At 39.0% G+C, this 20,238-nt stretch overlaps 1 protein-coding gene across 5 annotated transcripts in view; it reads left to right on the forward strand.

Moving 5' to 3' along the window:
* Positions 1–20,238, forward strand: part of Pak1 (p21 (RAC1) activated kinase 1) — a 111,176-nt gene that overhangs the window by 28,109 nt on the left and 62,829 nt on the right. Inside the window, exon 1 of one of the 5 annotated variants that reach the window (XM_076938288.1) lies at positions 5,810–5,892. The exons of 2 other annotated variants lie outside the window; for them this stretch is intronic. The gene's annotated coding sequence lies outside the window, so the exon portion shown is untranslated. Of the gene's footprint in view, positions 1–5,809; positions 5,893–18,694; positions 18,914–20,238 lie in introns of those variants that run through there. 2 more of the 5 variants (XM_034512404.2, XM_034512412.2) reach the window with 2 other exon arrangements.

Consider the following 20,238-nt stretch of genomic DNA (forward strand, 5'->3'; position numbering starts at 1 on the left):
TGGATTTGCCTCCAGAGTTTCAAAAATGAGATGAGAATGAATAAAAATGAATGAGATATGAGAGTAAATGCAGCTGTTTTTCTCAAAGAAGTGATCTGAGAAAGAACAACCAGGATAGAAGCCTAGTGCCTGTTACCATTTAGCTTCAGAAGTGCCATGCCACCATTGCTGTTGTATGTTATTGGTTGCCACACAGACTAACCCTTTTCTAGGTGGGTGACGATTGCTTCTGACTTTTGAGACCTGGGTTGTCTAAAACATTTATAAAGGAGTGAACATTAATAAGCAAGCTCTGATTCTGTTCCATTTTCTAGGCTTGATAGAATTCCTGTATCTCTTTAAGGGATGGCTTCTGGGAATGCAGGGGACAGGGACTCATCCTTCAGTAGCCTTCTGGGTCTCATTTATGTGCCAAGTATCTTTCTAAGTTAATAACACAGTTATGCCTGTTTCTACAAACAAGAGGACACTAGTGAGAGTTGGAATCACCAAGGATTTCTTTACTGTTTAGTATTATCTGGTGAAATCATCCTCACTAGTCCAAACATTTTAACTTTTTTAGCAGTGAAAATTAGCTGAAGGAACTGTACTTGTCTTTAGTACTTGGTACTTTTAAAACTGGTTTCATTCATCTTCTGATCATCTTAAAGGAGAAGTGTGAGGAGATGGAAACAGACTGGCCTTGAAGTCATTGTGGGCTTGCATTTCCATTTGGCATCAATTCACTGTGTGACTCTTTAATTCATATTCTCTCTTTGACTTCAGGACATTAAGCTAGAGTTTCAAGGCTTTGAAAGAGACTCTCACAGGTACTGGCTAAGTTTAGGAAGTGGGAAGAAACTGAGGAAGTGGACTTACCCATCTCCTCTTTAGACACAGTAGTTCTACTTTTGTTTAAATGTCAAGGTTACTGTGAGATCTGTTTAGAAAGAGACTTTGAGGCTTTTAAAAAAGTCTTGGAAATGAATGGCTGCAGTGAATAAAAGTCTTAAAGTTTTCTGAAGAAAGAAAAAGGTTGAGTTTTTTGATATCACAGGGCAAGGAGCCTAAGAGTACCCTCCTTTCTGTATTTCTGCAGATACAGCAACAGAACAGCCCACCTGGATGACTCTTAAGAAACCTAGATTTTTCCATTTCTTTTCCCTCTCATTTCTAAGAATTTTTATTTATTTTAAAAGGGTTGGCAGACATAGACATTAGTTGCCAGTGGATATATCTCCTGTCCCTAAAGTGGTATAGCTTCTTCAGGGGTCAGAATCCATGTCTTAAGGGATAAACACCTTCCTTGGAAAGGCAGAGAGCATGGAACAGGCACTGATCCATGGGTAGATGGGAAGGGGAGGAGGGCAAGAGAAGAGAGGACTGCAGTTGATGCTGTTTAGGAGATTACTCTCTCTTTTAAAATTTATTTATTTTTATTCTTCTCTTGGTTTTAATCGCTTCCCTCCTTTCCTCCTAGTCCCTTCCCCCCACCCCTCAGATCCCCTTTTCCTTCATTTCCCTTCAGAAAAGGATAGGCCTTCAGGGATATCAACTAAACATGGCATATCAAGTTTCAGTAAGACTAGGCTTATCCCCTCATATTAAGAGTGGGTGAGGCAACCCAGTGGGAGAAAAAGGGTCCCAAAAGTAGGCAAAAGAGTCAGAAACAGTCTGTGCTCCTATTGTTAAGAGTCCACAAGACTAAAGCTACATATCCATAACCTGTATGCAGAGGGCCTAGGTTAGTCTCAGCAGGCTCCCTAATAGTCAGTTCAGTCCTTGTGAACCCCTTTGAGCCCTGGGTAGTAGATTCTGTTTTGTTGTTGGTGGTGGTATTTTTTGTTTGTTTGTTTTTGATGTCTTTGACCCCTCTGGCAATCATGTGAGTGCTGGGAACTGAACCCTGGTCCTCTGCAAGAGCAGCCAATGCTGTTAACTATTGAGCCATCTCTCTAGCTAGATCTCCTTATTTTTTTAATGGCTCCAGTGTTCATTGTTATTTCCCTTACTATAGACAACAGCTGAATGAAACTAATGTTATGCCCTCCCCCCATTCTCTGTTTCCTTACTTTTCATGTAAACATTCTGTTTCTGAATAGAAACCTAGAAAATAATAGTTTGGTAGAAGGAGAATTTGTCTTGTGAAATTTGGCCTTAGAATCAGTAGAGCTAGGAGAAATCCCAGGTCTTCTGTTTATCTGTGTGACCTTGGGAATGCTTATATCTTTTTCAGTTTGTTCATTGTGTAACCTAGGGATTGCTGTGAAGATTAAAGGTGATAATGAAGCACTGCACTTACTCCCATACTTAGTGACTACTAGATACAAAATATTTGCTATTTTCATTTATATGTCTTGTGAATTTTGGATAGATGGTAGTTAAAAATTTAAAAATAGTTTATGCCAGAGTAGCAAGAACTGGTACTCAACAAAGTTTAGTCTTGTCAGATACATTTATTTGAACTAGTAGTTTGTCTTTGGAATTATTCAGACTGAGTGAAGCAACAAATGGCTCAAGGTCATCTACTAGAGGGACCTGGCAACTCAGCTAATAATAACTGGTTTACCAGTGACATGGGTAGTTTATAATAGTCTAGGTGTCTGGGGCTAGTAAATATCCATACTGGGTTCTTCTGTCTGACGGCCTTTTATCTATGTAGCTATTTAGGTGGCCACTGACTAGTGGCTGCCCACTGTTATATAGAGCAGTATCTTCTTATATATTCCTGCTCTCTGTAGATGTTTTCTGTGGTGTAGATCTAGGTACTTACCTGCAAATATACCTGGCTCTTTTCCTTTACAATTTAACTCCTCTTTTCTTCTCTATAATTTAAGAAAAAGAGCCCTGAAAAGAAGACAACTATAATCATGTTGCTCCTGGGAGTCAATGGGATTGTGTTGGGGTAGAGACATAGGAGAGAGGAATGCGAAGGACCAGAAAACTCTTTAGGTCTTTCCCTGAGCCCAGCATAGTCTGTTAAAGGTTAGTCCTTCAACTATTGTGGTCCAAGAGAATTGGAGAATTTTAAAATTAGAATAATTTCTTCAAATAGGCATTTAGCACAGCCTTTACCTTATGTTTAAATTCAGTATGTAAGGTTCTTACCAAATAGTTGCCCACATCCGCTAACATTCTTCCACAGCAAAGAGCTGTATTGCTGTGGTCATTTTCATGCCTGGGAATTTTGTCTCTGAAAATGAAAATTCACACCTCTATGACTTCTAATCACTGGCCTCTCACATGAGGAAGCAGGCTTAGATAGATGAAATGATGCCTGTGAAACAGAACATTGATTTCAACTTTCTATTCTTTTTCTAGCTGAAAATATCATGCAAAGTAGAGATCAAGAAGTTTAGTTCTAGGACCTCAGATCATTATCTTTTGCAAAGATTGTTTTACTTATTTTTGCATGTTTTTTTCTCACTTTAGTAATAAAGATGCTTTACTAATTATTAGCCTTGCTATTGTTTTGTAGATGAATAACTCAAGGCCATACAGAAATTCTCTTGTAAAATGTGGTTAGAATTCTTGCTTCCAGTATCAGTTCTTGTATGGCAGTTCTTTTAGAGAGGCTGTTAGCAATCTCTGAAACTATCTTTAAGCACCATGTGGCCTTTGTACCTTGAGATTTCTATTAGGAATGACAGATCGTATTAAAGCACAACAGGAGTGGGAATATAGCTCAGAGCACTTATTTAGCATGTGTAAGGCCATGGGTTCAATTCCCAGAACTGCAAAACAGCAGAACAAAACAAAATAAAACATCTAATGTACACGTCATCCTAAAATATCAAGCTGTTTTCAACATTATAAGAGAAGGTAAAGAATTTCACCTACAAGTATTTATGCATCACACATAGTTTATACATTGCTTTAGACATAAACAAAATGTATTCCAACTTCTGCAAAAACATGGGAAATTCCAACTTTTAGACATGGGTCAGAAAGCAACTACCTCGCAACTGAGTATAGACTGTTCTGTGAAGCTCTGTTGCAGTTTTACATTTAGATTTTCGTGTCTGCATGTGCATGCTATAGGTATGTACTAGGACTCAATGTAAAATGTGTTCTATTCCTCTTCCTCCCTTTATCCTTTTTTTCTTCCTCTCTTCATGCTTCCCCTTCCTCTTTTTCTCTTTCGATTTTTTCCAGAGTTTCAATATAGTAGTCAGCTTGTAGCCCAGGTTGGCCTTTCTTCTGCCACTGTCCCTCAGGTACTGGAATTATAGGATTGAGCCACCATATCTGTTTTAGGATTTTTTTTTTTTCTTAAAGACTTGTGACAGAGTCTGGAACAAATCTGATGCACTGGTAGCTAAGACAAAGCTTATGGAATTGCTTGCTATATAATACAGACAGCAAATAGAATAAATATTCAAAGAAGACAGTCTTGCAAAAGTTATGTATTAAGCTGATAAGATAACTCCACAGGTAAAGTGACTTGCTGCCAAGCCTGGTGACTTGAGTTGTCCTCTGACCTCCACATGAAGTCTGTATTTCCCTTCCCCCACTGTATTGAGATCCTGCCGTCTAAAAACTAAAATTTCCCATGTCAAGTTTATCCTGAGAATCCTCAGGAGAAAGTGCTTTTCCCCTTCTCTCCAGGTTAGAGTCTCATTAAAAGTGAGAAGGTGTAGGGCTAGTGGTGCTCATGGTTGTAATCTTGGTCACATGGCAGACTTAAGTGAGTCAGTGCACACGTAAGGTTAAGATTTGTAGTAACATTACGTTTTAGGGATCTGGGAAATGAGCAGAAACAAGTATATAAGAATTATATGTTAAATAGCCATACATGAGGAAATATAATGAAACCCCAGTGTTAGTGTATGTAAGGCTAAATTATTGTTTAAAATTATGCATTAAAGAGTTTCCAGTAGAAGCCAAGAGTTTGGGTTACAGAGTGAGACTTGAAAAAACAAAACACCCCTTCCATAGTTCAAGAAAGTAGTTGAAAGCTGTATTAGTGGAAGTTCTCCCTCAAATGTTTATTATGTGGCTTTGGCTTTTACAGTTATGGAGGATGCTACTTTCAAGCTAGAAACCAGGAATCCAGACGGTTATCAGTTTGCATCTGAGGCCTATGAATTAGGGCAGCAGATGATGCAAATCCTTTTCTGAGGGCTGGGAGGCAGAAATTGAAAGAAGTGAATTCCTCCTCCTTTCACCTTTTTTTCCATGCAGACCCTAAAAGGCTTGGCCAATGCCTATCTGCAGTGCAGAGGGCACTCTGCTGAGTCCATGGATTCAGATGCTAATGTAATCTTGAAACACCCACAAATGCACTAACAATATAATGTTTAATCTGGGCAGCCTGTGGCACATAAAATTAATTATCCCAGCAGTTTACCTTTCTGGTGCCTAAAAAGTATAGAAATAAATTTCACCTGTAACTTATTGTATGGATGACCTAAGGCAAGCTAACTACCTCCCTACCCTCACTTTCATCTCTGAAATTCAGGTAAATAATCTCAGCTGCTTGTGAAAATTGAGTGAAGTAAGTTTATGACAGTGGCTGGCACATAATGAACACTTGTTTAATATTTTCATTTCCCTTAATTTTAAAGCATTTGCCCATGAAATACTGGTAAGAACTAGATGTGAGAAATACTTGAAAAATACCTGTATGTGTTGGTTGGTTGCTCTCTAAAGCTTGTTCTCCATGTTATCTCTCACTAAGATACCCACTGTCTTTCGTTCTCTTCAAAGCTACTTCCTGGGGAGAAAGTCCAAAGTAAGCTGTTACAACTTGCCTTTGGCCCCTCCCTGAGCCCAGTTCATTCCTGTAAGCTGGGAAAAGGAAATGAGTTCACGTTGTCCAACCCAGGCTAAACTCCTCAGGAGAACATCTGCTTAACCTTGGGAAGGAGTAGCGGTAGGTGTAGCTCTGCATGAAAGGGACCCCTGGGCAAGGTAAGGTGGAAGAAGGCCTTTCTTGTCCACAGCAATAACTGGAGCTCTAGGGCAACCCTGTAAGGAAAGAGATCACTAGTGTCTGTTCTCTGATGAAGGAACTAGATTTTGATTTTGAACCTGTGGAATGGTGGAGAGATGAAGAGAAGAAAGAATACTTGCAAGATACCTGAGACATATCTTTGTGTTAGCTCCTGGAAAAACAATAGCCTAGGCACAGGAGAAAAGAATAGCTGTTCTCCCACTGATCTTTGTTCTTTTGTAAACTTCTTGTCCATTCTGAGTTTTGGTAAAGGGAACTCTAAAATGTTTATCCCCATTTAATAAGGTATAGAAGATAGATTCGTGTATTAAACCAGTTCAGAGGTGGTCAGAAGGTAGAAATTTTGTGTGTGTGTGTGTGTGTGTATGTATGTATGTATGTGTGTGTGTTCAAAATCAAACACACACTTTGAACTCATGATTTTTCTACTTTTTGAGTGCTGGGTTTTACAGTTGTATTTAATCTATATTCATTTCTCAACTTCAGGATTTGTTATTTCAGGTAATAGAATTCTCTGTTGGGTAGATATGGGACAGTCCTGTTAATAATAGGATGCTTATTTTTATTTTTTAAAAATTGTGTGTGTGTGGTATATTTGTCTGTGTGAGCATAGGTGTGCTTACTGTGCGTTTGCATGTGGAGACCAGCACTCAACGGTGGGCTTCTTCGTCTATTGTTCTCTACCCTTTTTAGAAAATGAAACAAAACAAGATTTTAAAAAGATTTTACCTTATGATGTTTTTTTCACTTGCTTGTATGTTTACCAGGTGTATGTCTGTTAGATCCTCTGGGACTGGGGTTATGGATGGTTGTGGATCTACCTCGTGGATGCTGGGAACTGAACCTGGATTCTCTGCAAGAACAAAAAGTGCTTGTAATAGCTGAGCCATCTCCAACCTCACCCATCTTATTTTTTGAGACAGGGTCTTTCACTGAACCTAGAGCTAGCCTTAAAGTAAGCCACAGGGATTTCTTTGTCTCTGCCTACCCAGTTCTGGGGTTACAGTTTGTGCAGCTATGTCTGGCCTTTACGTGGATGCTGGGAATCTGAACTCAGGTCCTCATTCTTGTGTGGAAAGCTCTTTTTACAATAAGCCATTTCCCAGCCCCATTATTATATCTTTTTAGTAGTGCCTTTGTCATTTATCTAATAGAAACCAATACACCACAAAGTTATGACAATCAGAAATGTCTAGATATTGCTAAAAGTCATTGTGGACCAAAATCAGCTGAAACTGACTCTCTATGTATATAAATTGTGAGGATAACTAGAAGATAAATCTAATATTAATTTGATCTCCTAAAGTATTTACTGTGAGCTGGGCACTGTTCTAAGCCTTAAGTATAATAGCCTGTTTAATCCACCTAATAATTCTGAGGTATGTACTATTATCACAGTTTTATAGATCAGAAAATGGAAGGAAAGGATTACATGAATTAATAGGTGCTAATGTTGTCACAAGTATGTGTTGTTAGGGATTGCCCTAAGTGCCTTGCCTGTAGGTTATTTGACTTAATCTTTACATCAATCTGTGAGGTTGTTCTGATATTGTCATTGTTATAGATTTTGTTGTATACCTGTTGCTAAGCATTGATAGCACACTGGGGTAAAGGCTTAATTTCTTTCTAAGGCTTTAGTCTTATTTATCTAATAAAACATGATTTTCAGAGTATTTTTCTGTATATTTTTCTCCCAACAATACCAGTATTATTTCCAGTTGTGGTTTAAGAAACTAAGAAGCCAGGTGGTGATATGCATGCTTTTAATCTCAGCATTTGGGATTAAAGTGCTGATCTCTGAGTTCAAGGCCAGCTGGTCTTTGGAATGAGTTCCAGGACAGACAAGGCTCCAGAGTGAGACCCTGTCTCAAAACAAACAAACAAACAAACAAACAAACAAACAAAGAGAGAAACAAAGAGAGAAAATGAGAAAGAGGCTTGTGTGGATACATGGTAACTCCTTGAGCTGGCTTCCACTTCTTGCACATCTTGTCTATTTAGGATAGACATAATGCCATCAGCTGAACTGGGTAGTAAGGTGACAAAGAAATACCGAGCCTGTTTGTGTTGGAAGGAGAGCCGAGAAAGGCTACTTCTGGTTTGTAATCTGGGATTTGTTGGTAAAATTTCCACATCTTATTTTATTGGCTCTGGAACACAAGTTACAATTATGTTATAACTGGAGTTTTTTTTTTTTTTAATATCCAGCTTTAGCATTCTGTCTTGTAAACTCCATGAGCCTAGAGACAGTTTTGTTATACATAGACTTTTGCATCAGCCGTTGCCTTATTTGTGGAAATTCTGAATTGCCAGTAAGCACATGGGCAGGAAAGTGATCAGCTGAGGTTGATTTAGTTAAGATTATATAGCAATTTGGTAGTAGTTCGGGACAAGTTCTGATTTTTTTCCCTGTCCTTGGGCCCTGAATTCTTTATAAAGCATATGCTGCTTGCTTGTATGCATGCTTGTCATGACTGGGGCTAAATGATTTTATGCTGTTGACTTAGTTTTCTTTTAACAAAAGTGATAAACACTGGTTCTTTCCTTTTTCCATTTTTGTTTGCTCATAAAGTCCTTCTAGTGCAGTCTCTGACCACAGAATAAATGTCTTTGAAGCACCAGGGAGGCTGTGCTGTCCCTCCCAATCCAGAACTGGAAGTCATGTTACAGCTACTATTCTTGACAACTTCTTCCTATTTCAGTGGTGACATAGTGGTCAAAGCATACCAGCTAAACAGAAAGTTAGTTTATAGGAAAGCTTTTTAAAAATGATTCACTGTTACCCTTGGCTGGCCTGGAACTTGCTGTGTGAGTCTGGAACTTGACCAGACTGGCCTCTAACTCACAAAGATCTGTCTGTTTGTCTCTACCTTACAAATACTGTAAAGACACTATCACATCTGGGTAACCTTTTTTGAGGGCAAGGAGGATGTGGTCAGGGCTGAATGTGTGAATACATAAACCTTAAAGCTTTCTTATCCTTCATGGGAATTTGAGTAGCTGCTCATTTTCTCTAGCTTATAGGGAAAGGCCACAAAGCTACTTAAATAAAGTGAGGAAATGTTTTTGTCTTTCAGTTTCAGTGTTTTTGGTTACTAAAACTTGTGACAAAGAGATGCTTATCAACCAAAAAGAAGTGGCTCTGGTATTTTAACTGTATGTATTTTCATGTTTTTGTTTGTTTAACCCAGTCTTCTACCAATTTTGCAAAGGAAGGGGTTCTCATTATATCCTTATTTTAAAGATAAACTAAGGTCCATTGAGAAGTCATGATTATATAGGCAATGAGTAGAAGAGTCTTAGTGTAGGCCTCCCTCTTACATTCAGTAGTTGCTTTTGCATAGCTTTGTTTGTTGTGTTTAATAGCTTTGTTTTAATTTTGTCTGTCTTTTGAGATAGGGTCTCATGTAGGCCAGGGTGGCCTCAACTCACTAGACTAAGATGACCTTGAGCTTCTGATCATACTGTCTATACTGCCCAAGTGCTGAGATTTCAAGAATATGTTATCATGTTTAGTTTTGTGCAGTTCTGAGGATGGGATCTGGTACTTCATTCATGTATGCTAGACACACACTCTACCAATTGAAGTCACATCCTCAGCCTCTAACAGTTTTATTAAGATAGAATTCACATACCATAAAATTCACCTAAACTATATACAATTGAGTGCTATTTAGTTTATTCAGAGCTGTTTATACAACTAGTACTATAATCTAGTTTAAAAATATTTGGCCATCCTATGAGAAACCCATTAGCGTTCACTCTTAATCTCCAACGTCCCCATTGTCCTAGTTTTAAGCAATTATTAATTTATTTTGTTTCTGTAGATTTGATTTACCTACTTTGGACATTGCCTGCAAGTGAAACCATGCAGCATGTACTCTGTGTGTGTGTGGTAATAGATATACACATGTAGGACAGATGAAGATGTCAGATATCCTTTGTTCTCTGCTTTATTTCTTTGAGACAAGGTCTCTTACTAAGCCTGGATCTACTCTTTTTAATTTTTTTTTTTTTAATTTTTGTTGTTTTTTGTTTTTGGCCAGGCTGCTGGCCATCAAATCCCAGCAATCTTTCTTGATGCGCAACACCCCCCCCCCCCAGGCTCATGGATGAGTTATAGGTACATGTAACCACACCCAGAACTTTATATAGGATTTTATCTGAATTAGGCCTTCAATGTATTGTTTGTATTTTAAACATTATTTTTCTGACACTTTACAATAGTTATTTATCCCCATTTGATAGACTAAAATGTCCAGATCAGAGAAATACATAACTAGCTCAGATGACAGAATCAAGAATCAAAACTGGATTCAACTTCCAAGTCTTTCTATTGTAATTTTCTTCCTTTTGAAGAAGAGATTCTCCCTCTGTTGCTCTTTTCTTCTTTTGAAAAAAGATCTTGGTATTATGGGCCATATAGATCCTTTTAAGGGAAGGATAAAGTTTGCTCTTGTTGACAGTTCTTGCTTGTCTCCACAGTCTAAAAACTTCTGAACAATGGAGGAGATGGTAGATCTGAGACTAATTTAGTCCCTGATTATTTGGACACTCAAAAGACTGGACCAAAATGGGAACAAGGGCCTTTAGAATGACAGAACCATGTCCTAGTGTTGAAGGAAAATTTGGGGTCATTAAACTTTGTACTTAATAAGTGAATCTTGAGTTCTTTGTATATATTGGATATTAGCCCTCTATCAGATGTAGGATTGGTAATGATGTTTTCCCAATCTGTTGGTTGCCGTTTTGTCTTATTGACAGTGTCCTTTGCCTTACAGAAGCTTTGCAATTTTATGAGGTCCCATTTGTCAATTCTTGATCTTAGAGCATAAGCCATTGGTGTTCTGTTCAGGAACTTTCCCCCTGTGCCTAGGTATTCCAGGGTCTTCCCTACCTTCTCTTCTATTAGTTTCAGTGTATCTGGTTTTATGTGAAGGTCGTCGATCCACTTGGACTTGAGCTTTGTACAAGGGGATAAGAATGAATTAATTTGCATTCTTCTACAAGTTGACCTCCAGTTGAACCTGCACCATTTGTTGAAAATGCTGACCTTTTTCCACTGGATGGTTTTAGCTCCTTTGTCAAAGATCAAGTGACCATAGGTGTATGGGTTCATTTCTGGATCTTCAATTCTATTCCACTGATCTTCCTGCCTGTGTCTGTACCAATACTATGCAGTTTTTATCACTATTGCTCTGTAGTACAGTTTGAGGTCAGGGATGGTGATTCCTCCAGAAGTTCTTTTATTGTTGAGAATAGTTCTCGCTATCCTGGTTTTTTTGTTATTCCAAATGAATTTGCAAATTGCTCTTTCTATCTCTATGAAGAATTGATTTGGAATTTTGATGGGGATTGCATTGAATCTGTAGATTACTTTTGGCAAGATGGCTATTTTTACTAAGTTAATCCTGCCAATCCACGAGCATGAGAGATCTTTCCATTTTCTGAGATCTTCTTCAATTTCTTTCTTCAGAGATTTGAAGTTCTTGTCATACAGATCCTTCACTTGCTTGGTTAGATTCACTCCAAGATATTTTATATTATTTGTGACTATTGTGAAGGTTGTCATTTCCTTAATTTCTTTCTCAGCCTGTTTATCCTTTGAGTAGAGGAAGGCTACTGATTTGTTTGAGTTGATTTTATAGCCAGCCACTTGGCTGAAGTTGTTTATCAGGTTTAGGAGTTCTCTGGTGGAAGTTTTAGGGTCACTTAATTATACTATCATATCATCTACAAATAGTGAAAATTTGACTTCTTCCTTTCCTATTTGTATCCCTTTGACTTCCTTTTGTTGTCTAATTGCTCTCCAGACAACCAAATAATCCTATTAAAAATGGGGTACAGAGCTAAACAAAGAATTCTCAACTGAGGAAACTCCAATGGCTGAGAAGCACCTTAAGAAATGCTCAGCATCCTTAGTCATCAGGGAAATGCAAATCAAACAACCCTGAGATACCATCTCACACCAGTCATAATTGCTAAGATCAAAAACTCAGGTGATAATAGATGCTGGCGAGGATGTGGAGAAAGAGGAATACTCCTCCATTGTTGGTGGGATTGCAAGCTGGTACATCCACTCTGGAAATCAGTTTGGCGGTTCCTCAGAAAATTGGACATAGCATTACTTGAGGACCCAGCTATACCACTCCTGGGCATATGCCCAGAAGATGCTCCCACATATAACAAGGACACATGCTCCACTATGTTCATAGCAACCTTATTTATAATAGCCAGAAGCTGGAAAGAACCTAGATATCCTTCAACAGAGGAATGGATACAAAAAATGTGGTACATTTACATAATGGAGTATTACTCAGCTATTAAAAATAATGAATTTGAGAAATTCTTAGGTAAATGGATGGATCTTATCATCCTGAATTATCATCCTGAGTGAGATAACCCCATCACAAAAGAATACACATGGTATTTACTCACTGATAAGTGAATATTAGCCCAAAAGCTTGAAATAGCCAAGATTCAACTCACAGACCACATGAAGCTCATGAAGAAGGAAGGCCAAGTGTGGATGCCTCGGTCCTACTTACAAGGAGCAACAAAATACTCAAGGGAGCAAATATGGAGACAAAGTGTGGGACAGAAACTGAAGGAGGGGCTGTCTGGAGACCATTCCACCTGGGTACCCATCCCATGTGCAGTCACCAAAGGTAGATGCTGATGTGGATGTCAGGAAGTGCATGCTGACAAGAGCCTGATATAGCTGTCTCCTTGGAGGTCTGCCAGAGTCTGACATATTCAGAGGCAGATGCTCACAGCTAACCACTGATCTGATCTAGGGGTTCCCAATGGAGAACATACTCCCTACTCTCTCCTGTAAAATACACACACACACACACACACACACACACACACACACACTTTCAAGTTAGCTTTATTACATTCATTTTACAAATAAGAAAAAATGAGATACAAAAAGCTTAACACTTGACAAAGACTATAAACCTAATAATACCACAACTTGAAGCGAAATCCACTCCATCATACTAGATTTCTATGCTACTTCCCAATTACTGGAAATAAGCTTTTATTCCCCTTTAGTTTCAATTACCACTAGGCAGCTATCCTGAGTAAGGAACATCTTCTTGTCCCTTACGATGAATCATAATAAGAACCATATAGATAAAAATAAATACGTTGACTCCATTCCTGAGGAGATGGAAATTTCCTAATCTCCATTTTGAAACTGCTTTACAAAAAACAAACAAACGAAAAAAATTTGTCAGTGTATGACTCATTAAAAATGTCCCATGCTTTACATTTATGTGTTAATCCTTTCCCCACACTTTTGCTGTTTTTATAGTTTGCCTTTTCTAGCTATCATGTAGCTTTTTAAAATGGCTTCTTTCACTTAGCAGCCTACATTTAAGGTTTTACCATGTCTTTTTGTAGCTTGATTGTTTCTTTTTTGCATATGCTAGTGTGTGGACTTACTAAAGTTTATTCATTTATTGATTAAAGAATGTTTTTATGCTTTGAGTTTGGGGCTGTTATGTGTATAAAGGGGCATTGGAGGGGTGGGTGGAGAGATAGAAACAGTTTTTAGTTCATTTGGGTAAATACTTAGCTGTTCAATTGCTGGCTTTCTTTGTTTTATTTTTGTTTTTAAAGATAGGGCCTCATAGGCTGACCAAACTTACTTTGTAGCTGAGGAAGACTTTGAATTACAGATTCTTCTGCCTCTTCCTCCAAAATGCAGGGATAATAGGTATGGCACTTTATCTGGCTTACTTTTTACTCATCCTACATATGTTGACCTCCTCTTTTGGTGATTTCCTGTAGTTATAAGTAATTTCTTTATCATGTTTAATCTCTGAAACTTAGAACATGCAAGAACACCTGATGAACTTGTGTCTGGTGGTTCAGGCATGTAATCCTAGCTACTAGGGAGGTTGAGGGAGGAAAACCACAAGTTCAAGGCTTGCCTGAACTACAGAGGGAGTTAAAAGAAGACAACTTAGTTATCATTCTGTTTCAAAAGGTAAGAAGACAGAAAAAGTAAAAAGAAGGGATAGGGTGTATTCCATTGGTGAGAGGCTTATCTGGCATCAGATTTGAGAGCCATGAGTTCATTTCCCAGTACTGCAGAGAGACAAAAAGGGCTCATGGTGTTTGATAAATATTTTTAAAAACTGCATAATTAATATTTTTGTAGATTTGCAGATGGTAATGACTAGAAGGAAAAACCAGCATTCTAGGTTATTTTGCCCTAAAGTTGACAAGCTGAAATTTAAGAGGATTGTTAAAGTCTGCATTTTAAGTCTCAAAGAAATGGCAACATATGATCAGGTTGAAGGAGACTTAGCATGGTGTTACTCTTATGAAAATGGTGCTTTGGGTTGCTTAAGTTCAATGTCATAAAGGCATTGTAGAGGTTAAGCCTTTAATGTAGCTTTTTCACTGTTAGAAGTGCCAAGTATAATTAAAGGAGATAGTAGTACTATGTTTTGATAGTAGACAGATTGTATTTAAGAGTAATCTGTTGGGGTCATTGTAAACAGCTCTGTGTTTAGTGGAGGTTGCTCTAGAATACCAGCACTCAAAGTATGGTTTGCACTGTTCACAGTCTGTAGTAAGATAAGCATAGAAATTGAGAAGTGTTTAGATACTTACAGTAATTTGGCAGTCACTTTATGTCTAATGATTTTGTTAAAATGAAAACATATTTTATCCATGTCTTTGTGAATTTTTTCTTAATACTTTCCCTCTTATAGTCATTTTCAGTGCAGTTATGTTTATTATGCAGAACATGCATCTCTCTCTAGCTTTTAGCTTCCTTTATTATCAGAATTGTACAGTACAATTGGTTGAACCAGTATTGAATACATTATTGTTGACCGAAGTCCGTAGTTTGAATTAGTTTACTCTTTGTGTTGTATAGTTTTTAGTACAGTAGTGTATGAATCTTTACTCTAAAAAAATGTCCCATGCTTTACATATTTATTTGTTAATCTTTCTTTTCCCACACTTTTGCTGTTTTTATAGTTTGCCTTTTCTAGGATATCATATAGTTGGAAAAATGCAGTGCTTTTTGAATGGCTTTTTTCACTTAGCAAACTACATTTAAGATTTTGCCATGTCCTTTTGTAGCTTGATTTTTCTTTTTCTGCATATGCTAGTGTATGGACTTACTATGGTTTATTTGCTTACTGATTAAAGAATGTCTTAATTGCTTCTGGTTTGGGGCTTTTGTGTGTACAAAGGGGCCTTGGATGGGTGGGTGGGGAGCTATAAACAGTTTTCAGTTCATTTGGGTAAATACCTAGCTGTTCAACTGCTGGGTTGCTTAGTAAGCCTATATATAGTTTTGTAAGAAACTGCCGAGGTGTCTTCTAAAATGATTGACCATATTGTTTCCTAGAGCAATGAGAGTTTCCTGTTGTTTCATATCCTCTTCAGTATTTGTTGTCAGTATTTGGGACATTAGCATTGTCTTATGTAGGAATTAGTAGCGTCACATCGTTCTTTAAATTTGCAGTTCTCTAATTGCTTATCATGTTGCAAATCTTTTTATATGATTATTGTCTTTGGTAAGCCATTTGTTCAAATCTTTTTGCCTTCACCTGCTTTTAAGATAGTCTTACCATGTAGCCTAAATTAAGCTGGTCCACCTGCTTCCTCTTCCTAAGTGCTCTGCCTCATTAGCTCTAAGCTGCTAACCCCAGCTTGCTTGATTCCCTCCCCCTCTCTCCCTTTCTCCCTCCCTTCCTTTCTTCCTCCATTCATCTATCTACCTACCTTCCTGCCTATCTATCTGTCAGTCTATTTATCTATCTATGTTTTGTGGTGTGAACATATCATGACATGAATATGGGAGTCAGGACAGTTTTGTGGAGTCAGTTCTCTTTTTCTACCTTTATGTGGATTCTGGGAATTGAATTTAAGTTGTCAGGCTTCTGCAGCCAATGTTTTTAACCCACTGAGCCATCTGACTGATCCTAGAGTACTGCCAGTGTAATGTCAGCTTTTTAGTTGATGGATCTCCACTCTTCACCCCCAACCCCAACCTGGGATTGAACCTAATCAATTGTACTTTGCAAATATCTTTTCCTTGTCAATGTCTCCTCTTTTCATTTTTTTAACATTGTATTTTGAAGAACAGTTTTATGTTTTAATCAAGTTCAACTTGTCTAGTTTTTCTTAAATGAATTGTCTTTGATGATGCCATCTAAAAGGCCATTGCTAAATCAAGATCATCTAGATTTTCTTCTGCATTATCTTACAGACATTTTATAGTCTTGAAATTTAGATGTATGATTTATTCTCAGTGTGTGTGTGTGTGTGTGTGTGTGTGTGTGTGTGTGTAGCTATAAAGTCCATGTCTAGGTTCTTTCCTTCTCCTTCTCTATCCTTTTCTGTCATTCATACTAAATAAATTAGAATGAAGGACAGAGTATGAAGATTGACTATCTTAAAACCACTTTAAAACTGAGTAATGATATGTAACTGTAATTCCAGTATCCAGGAAGCTGAGACAGACTTATCAGGAGTTCAGGGTTCTCCTAGGGTCCATAAGTAAATTTCAGACATGGTTTCACAGAACTAAACCAAATTAAACAAAACATGTAACAACAACAAAGAGATCAGAAGAGAGGGGTTAGATTTCCTAGAACTGGAGTTACAGATGATTTTGAGTGGTCATGTAGGTGCTGGGGACTGAACCCAGCCCAGCAACAAGTACTATAAATGCCAAGCCATCCATATCTCTAGTTCTCATATTCTCTCTCTGTCTCTCTCTGTCTCTCTCTGTCTCTGTCTCTCTGTCTCTGTCTCTGTCTCTGTCTCTGTCTCTCTCTCTCTCTCTCTCTCTCTCTCTCTCTCTCTGTGTGTGTGTGTGTGTGTGTATGGAACTAAGGTCAGCAGTCTTGGCAGCTAGTTCCTTTACCTGCTGTTCCACCTAACTGGTCCCAGGTTTCCCCCCTGGCCCAGTGTAGAAATTCCTATCTCCTTTTCCAGGGCTTAGAAGAGTAAATAATAGAAGAGCTGAGTTCTTTCTGTATAGAGTTCTTCTTCTGCATTTAGTCTAATTTGGGCACACTGAGTGGAAGTGCAGACATTAGTCAGGGACGATGGCTCATATTATATAAGTCAGGTTTCATGCTGATCTCACCCACTCTTTGGAGTTAGTATGAAGCTGACCAACAGTTATCTGTGTAAACAAAACAGAAATAAACAAGAGGACTGAAAAGAAACCTAGGCTTAGGATTCAGACCATAGTATATCCATGGTCATGTTATTCACTGGATGTGTAACCCTGGAGAAGTCGCTGTCTTTTCCTATCCATTGCTTTCTGTCTTATCCCTGCTCTGCTGTGCTGCTTTCTAGCAGCATCTTCAGAGTGTGTTATTTATTTCATTTTAGACATTTAAGTTAGTACTGTCTTCTGCTTTCTGTTGCCTGTAGCTCTAAACAATTCTATTAACTGTGTTCTTGTCCATCCATGCTCCTTTTCACTGACCAGGGATCTTTTAAAATGTCAGTATTTCTTGTCCTGTTTTTTTTTTTTTTTTTTTCCAGAGCCTTTCTATTGGTGAAACTTAGAGCAGAACATAAACTTCTGAGCTTGTGAGATGGCTCAGTGCATAAAGGTATTTGGCACTAGCCTGACAACCCAAGTTTGAACCCTAGGACACATATGGTAGAAGGAGAAAACTGATTCTCATGAGTTATCCTCTGATCCCTACATGCATACCTTGGCACATACGTGCCACCCGCCTTTACCCCATACCAGATAAGGAGATGTAAATAATTTAAAACCTCTAAACTCATTAATTATGACCTGGAAGAGATAATCTGTATAACTTGATTTCTGTCATGTGCCTCAAGGGTAAGGGATGAGTTGGGTGAGTGTGGTGAGTGATGGGAGATGTTGTCTCCTGGGAGTACTAGAAATATGTGAAGGTACATTTTTATCATTTCAGTCTTCAGGAGGCTCCCTTTATTGGGAGGGGGCAGTCTAGAGTTGCTTCTTTAATGTGTTATCTAACTCCAGTTATATCATGGTGACTGGTATCTGGCAGGTGCTAAGAATTTCCTAAGCAGGAAATTCTGAGATTGGTGTAGGGCCTACTCCATAAGGCTGTGAAATAGACATAGGTTCATAAAGTACAGGGACACATATAATAAATAGCCCTTAACAAATAGTAGCTATTGCTGAACTTTGTCAGTTCAAAGGAGAGGGTAGTTGGTATAAGGACCACCTTATTATCTTTCATGGGACACCTTTTAGAGAGTCAGCAGAAGAAATGCATTTCCCCTTCTCCATTCTAGTCTGAATGAATTTTGAATCTGATTTGAGGAGGTCTTGACTCTGGGAATCTAGAGGGCTTTGGCAGGCTCTAGAACAACTGATCTCGTCCTGTGGATCCTGATCCCTTGAGGGGTTGTTGAGGGGTCACCTAAGACTATTGGAAATGTCAGATATTTACATTACAATTCATAACAGTAGTAAAATTACAGTTATGAAATAACAACAAAATTTTATGATTGGGGGTCACCACAACATGAGGAACTGTATTAAAGGGCCTCAGCATTAGGAAGGTTGAGAACCACTGCTCTAAAAAGCCTGTCTGATACCTCTTATTGGAGCCCGGGTTGGGAGAACAGCAGAGACAATCCGAACATTGGTTATGTATCTGTTTCCCGTCCCTCAGCGCCCGGGGGGGGGGGGGGGGGTTTGGGGGCGGGGCAGCGCTCTCCCCGCCTCCTTTCCTTCCTTTCTCTGTTCCTCCCTCCCTCCCCGCCCCTTCACTGAGCCTCTGAGTCTTTGCTGCCGCCTTACGTGGGCCCGTGTGTGCTGCGCCTGGGGAGCTGGGTGGCTGCGCTGCTCTGCTTAGCCGAATCCAGCCTGTTAGGCTGGTTCAGCCCGGGCTTTGTCCCAATTGCTGAGCAGGGAGAGGTGCGGCTCTGCGACAGATACACAAGATCATCAGAGATGCTGGGCCCTGCACCCACCGCCAGGTAATGCTGGCCTTCCCTGGGCCTGCCATAGCTAGACTGAGCTGGGATAGTAGGAGTGGGTGTCTTGCAGCCTTCCGGGGAAGGGAATGGGAAGAACATTACATTCCACTTATCTTACGAGATCTTAATGAGGGAAGGGCCTGGTGGTGTAATATTGAGATAAGCCCACTCAGGGCTAGGCCTGTGCTGGAATAGGATATCTTCTAGGGAAGGTTATGAAGGGGAAGCTGGATTTTTGGGGAACTGCATGCCTCAGGGGCCCCACTCCTTTGTAAGCATGCTTCTGCTTAGTGGCCAGGGTGATGCTTTTCTGTGTCTTGGTTTAGCTGCCGGTTTCCTGGGACCAGGATACTGTTTTCTGGTTGGAGATGTAGTGAAGATAGGAGACTCCTGCAGCTGTTCCTGTTTAGGCAGTTTCTGTGAGACTTATTTTCCTTATTTGAAGAGAAGGGCTTAGTATTCTGTTTGTAACTATGGCCTTCCTAGGCTGTAAAACTACCTTGGAAAGGTGAGCTAGATAGAGACAGAGGAGCCAGCCTTCCATATGAATCTTGCTGGTCTGTTTAGAACCAGTGACTTCAGGGCAAGACCAACTTAAAAGTGCTGATGCTTATGTTGGGACTAAGAGAAGATATGTTGAGTGTAGATTGTGGGATAGAGAAGAAGCAGGTGAAAGTATGTTAATTTTTTTTTTCTGAACTGGCCAATTCTTTGATACTTACACCACTGCTATAAATTAGGCTGTCTTCTCTGGTGCACTGTTATTGATCTGCTAAGTAAATGACAGACCTTGAGACTGTGTAATATATTAATCACTATAATTCCTTCCTTTATTATGTGGCACCACAAAATACAAATACTAACCTATGTTGATTATTTGGGACCTTTCTCATCTTGGTTTCAGAGGAGCTATGCATTTCCTCTGAGAAGCCTTCCTCTCCTTCCTTTCTTCCTGCCTCCTCCTGCTGGTCGGCTTTTCTTGCCTGCCCCTCACCTGTTTTCCAGTCTCACCGGTTTTCCTTTCTTCCTTTCCTTATCCTCATGCTTTTCACTTCTTATCTCTTTTCCCTCCATAACTACGTTTTTTTTTTTTTCTTTTTCGTTTCTTCCCTGGATCCTCTTCTCTTGGTTAAGGCGCTCTCTCTCTCTCTCTCTCTCTCTCTCTCTCTCTCTCTCTCTCTCTCTCTTTCTCTCCTTTTAGAAAATTTTTATTGTGCTCTCTCATTGGTAGTAAGTTGCTGACTTGGAGGGACCTTTGCTGTGATGTTTGTAAGGTCCAAACATTCTAGCGTCCTTGTTTTTGAGCTAAGCTGTGTTTTCTTTAT

Source organism: Arvicanthis niloticus, chromosome 1 (assembly GCF_011762505.2).
Source record: "Arvicanthis niloticus isolate mArvNil1 chromosome 1, mArvNil1.pat.X, whole genome shotgun sequence".
Classification (NCBI taxonomy): Eukaryota; Metazoa; Chordata; class Mammalia; order Rodentia; family Muridae; genus Arvicanthis; species Arvicanthis niloticus.